Genomic DNA, 4,364 nt, shown 5'->3' with positions numbered 1-4,364 from the left:
ATAAATAAATACATACATATATATATATATATATATATATATATAAAGATTCGTGTTGTTCTTTGGAAATGCCATCTCATCCTGAGGTTTTATTGTGAAAGACTTCAAATTAGGCATTCAATTTTTAAACAAATTTTTGAAAAAAATAAAATAAAATAAAATTCAAATAATGCTAAAAAAAATAAAATAAAATAAAAAAGGGACGATGAAAATAAATGAAATGTAACACACACACACACACAAATACCGAAGTAATCAAATTTTCTATTGAATCTCTCTCAGTCTTGTATGATTCCGTAAAGTTTTCTATTATATCCAAATTATAAAATTTGCTGTTATGAAGTTGGTCATGCTATATATATATATATATATACATACATACACATATATATATACGCATACACACACACACACATATATATATACACACATACACACACACACACACATTCCTTTCATCATTTGACATCATAATTATTCATTACCCTTTTTCATGCCTAATATTTCTAATTCATGATTTTATTATTTTCTTGGTGATTCTTCCTAGTGGTTTATTTATTTTATTGGCATGTTCAATGATCTAACTTTTAGTTTTGTTTCTATATATAGTATAGTTATCTTAAATTGCACTGATGTTTTTTCTTTTTGGTACTTGTCCTGTTGTACATTTTTTGGTTTCATTTGACTTACTTCTTCCAGAATGTTGGAATGAATATTTCAGCCACTGATGTTTAGCCTTGTTAGTTTTCAATATATATGATTAAGCCTATAAATTTCTTTCAAAACTTTGATTTAGCTATATTCCACATTTAAAATTTTTTTATCTTTAAAAGATAAAATTTTTTTTATCTTTATCTTTCATTTTAAAATATTTTCAATTTGAACTGCGAATTCTTCTTTGACCCTGGAATAATTAGAGGTATCCTGCCTAATTTCTATGGAGTTTGGGATCTGGAGGTTATCTTTTTAAAAAAATACATAACTAAATTCCAACTTAATCCCTTTGTGGTTAGAGATCATACTCTGAATAATGTAATTCTTTGGAAATTTGTTGAGTCTATCTTTATGGATCTATCTCCTTTCTATAGAGAAGAGTTAATATATTTTTATTTGGGGACTAAAAAACTGTCATTTTACATAACAGAAGATAGGAGAGACGGTAATAGAAGGGCGAAATTCTAACTGTCCCACTTATTCCTGATAGAGTTCTTTAATTAATTACATTCATAATTGTCCTGTGTCCCAAGTCTGTCCTTTGTGCAATTAGCTCAGATTTCTGTGCCTTGAGGGCTCCCTCGGTAAATATTGTACTTACTGCCGGTGTTTTGGATTGTAAATTTCTCTATTAATATCAGCCCACCTGCTTGGAATTTTCCAGATTTTGTCAGACATTCTGGTCCACTGATTTCTTATTTTTCTGTAGTTCTTATTTCTTTCATAACTTTCTACAATCTCAAAGGGAGCTTGGGAATAAGAGGCAGTAAAACTCTGTGCTCAGTCTGCTCTCTTGAACAAGCTCAAGGATAATTTTTAATGTTAATTTTAAATGTTTACATTTAACATTTAATATGACTTGCAAACGGGTTACATAAACCAGTGTTAACTAAAGCATTAAAACTGGGGACTCTTGGTAAAAAAGAAAAGTTTTAAAATTGAAAAAAAAAATATTAAGGTAAGAGTGTACCCTATATTCTATTAAAACCAATCATTGATTAGTTCAATTCAGTCAAACTGTAGCCCAATGAATGGTAGAAGGAATTAATTTTTCTTTATAAATGAATTTTCCAGTTTCTTATCACTACCCTGAAGAGTTTCAGTACCACACGGCCAGTCCAAGAGAGCCGATTTAAAAAAGAGAGAAAAAAAGAGAGAGCCATATTTATAATCATTTGCGAATTAACAGGCTATGTAAGACTAATTATCAGAGGGATGTTTTATGAACTTTGAGTTGGAGTAGTGTGCAGAGTAGAGAAAAAGTGAGTGACCATAAAGGGCAGCATACCTAGGTATGACTTTTTGTGCCGAAGGCCTCATCAATCATCAATTTTCCTTTCATCTGCTGATTTCTTCCAGTTACTTCGAGTGAGATAAAAGTTGACTTGTCAAAAGCTGACATTCTTCCTCTGAATCGCTTCACAATTGTTGTGGCACTTTTGCTTCTCAAGTTTGAAAAAAGAGGAAAATTCCTAAGGGAGAGAAATGGGTAGTTCAGTGCATCACCCTGAAAAAAAAGATTACAATAAATACTCTCCAGGACTGAAAGGTGAAGATTTAGGTCAGAAAGTAGAAAGCTGTACTTTATTGTCAAAAGATTTTCTTTGAAATATTTGTCTCTAATATAACGGGGTCTATTTTACTTGAGATGATCAGCTGTCATGTGAAATACATAAATCTGCTCAACTTTAAGTATGGAGATCATTCTCTCACATCTTACGTGTGAGCACTTCAGTTTCTTAAAATTACTGCAAAATTAGTTTTTTTCATTTATAATCCACCTGATGCTCATATCATGTAAAAAAAGCTGTAGAATATCTCTCATATAACACATATTTCTTGTGCTTTACATGGACTATTGCTAAATTATTTGTAAATAGAGGTACAAAATACATGAATTTTCATGATGATATTTGATATGGTTTGGATCTGTGTCCCCACCTAAATCTCATGTTGAAATTAATCCCCAATGCTGGAGGTGGGGCCCCAGCGGAAGGTGATTGGATCAGGGAGGAGGCAGTTTCTAGTGGTTTAGCACCAACCTCCTAGTGGTGTTTTGTCATAGTGAGTTCTCACAAGATCTGGTTGTTTAAAAGTGTATAGCACCTTATTCCTCTCTCTCTTCCTGCTGCTCCAGCCATGTGAAGTGCTGGCTCCCCTTTTCCATCTGCCATGATTATAAATTTCCTGAGGCCTCCCCAAAATCAGAAGCTGCTATGCTTCCTGGACATCCTGCAAAATCATAAGCCAGTTAAACCCCTTTTTTTAAATAAATGACTAGTCTCAGGTATTTCTTTACAGCAACGTGAGAACAGACTAATACAGTCATCGGTAACTAACCAAGTATGCATCAGGAGTGTCCAATTCCCACTGTCTCAGTTGTAGGTGCTGGGTCATGCACAGTCAGATATGACACAGAATCTCCTCTCTTCTACACCACTGAGTGCTCAAAGGTCATTTTGATCTTACAGTTTCTCAAGAATAAACTATGGATGAACCTCACTCAGAGAAACTGGGTCACAGAGCGAATTCTCATGGCATTGGCCTATTGGCTAGGAGATAGGCTAAAGGGGCTGTGGAGGAGGTTGACACAGTGTTTTGATGAATGAGAGATTGACAATGAATGCCTTAGAAGATTTATTCCACAAAGCTGTTCATCAGTAAAACAATGGTTTTGTAGCACATTTTTTTCTCTATTGCCAAGTTCTTTTATAAAGTGTCCTTTGTCTGAGACCATCTTTCTGCTAGAAGAATCCTGATATTCATGTGCTCTTCCTTTAGATATCTACCTCGGACTCCACTTCTTCCAGCTAAAAGTCGTTTGCTTCTTGACAAACACACACACACACACATGCATTCTTCTCGTTTCTGTCATAATAGCGCTAGAAAACCAATCAGCAACCTGAATAAAATCCATTAAAACCACAGTTCAAATCATGAGTGACAGAAAATACTTTAAAAGATTTTCCCTCTCATAAAGGGCAATGATGACTAAATAACTGTGCAGTTGATACTTACTGGTGAGGAAGAGAGATATGTATTCTACTCCCAGGAAGAGAGCTACCCAGCCCAAACAACCCCTCCCACATACTACCCCAAAATGGGTTGAATTAAATATTTCTGATGAAACTAACAAAGAAAATAGAAAGCTTATATTTTGCATCAATTACAATTTGGCACTTACATTCTTCTAGTCTATACATTAGTGTATATTGAAAATTTTGCTAAGAAAATATCAAATGCTTTAATTTCAGTCTCTGAGTCTACATTTTTTACTTCTATGGCTTAATACTTTGTCAATGTATGACTTTTAGTTTTCTTAAGTTTCTTATGTCACAGAATCAATGCTTAATGATGACTTGTAAAAAGGTTGAAAAGGCTTAAGGTTTTTAGTACCTAAAGCTATTTTTTAACATGTTATACTAGCCAAAGAATTTGTCCTAAAAGCATTTATTATCTGTTCCAGGATTCATAGATAAACACACATTATAATTTTATTGAATTCAGCATATTTTTAAAAATTGAAAAGACATAATTTTTCTATTTATAACCTAACTACAACCTGTGCATTTAAAAAAGAAAAAAAAGAAAAAAGAAAACAACACTTCAAAGACAAGCTGTAGAGGTAATTTAGTCTGTCTGTATTTAAA

At 33.0% G+C, this 4,364-nt stretch overlaps 1 long non-coding RNA gene across 1 annotated transcript in view; it reads right to left on the bottom strand.

Annotated features, from left to right (window-relative positions):
* The window catches only part of LOC108530799 (uncharacterized), a 45,486-nt gene that overhangs the window by 13,938 nt on the left and 27,184 nt on the right, over positions 1-4,364 (bottom strand). The window contains exon 2 of the long non-coding RNA XR_001885968.1: positions 2,003-2,186. This is a non-coding gene — a long non-coding RNA (uncharacterized LOC108530799). The remainder of the gene's footprint in view (positions 1-2,002; positions 2,187-4,364) is intronic.

This window comes from Rhinopithecus bieti, unplaced genomic scaffold, assembly GCF_001698545.2.
Source record: "Rhinopithecus bieti isolate Rb0 unplaced genomic scaffold, ASM169854v2 scaffold_6782, whole genome shotgun sequence".
Classification (NCBI taxonomy): Eukaryota; Metazoa; Chordata; class Mammalia; order Primates; family Cercopithecidae; genus Rhinopithecus; species Rhinopithecus bieti.
Note: the sequence above shows the minus strand (reverse complement) of the source record. Positions and strands in the feature narration are given on the sequence as shown.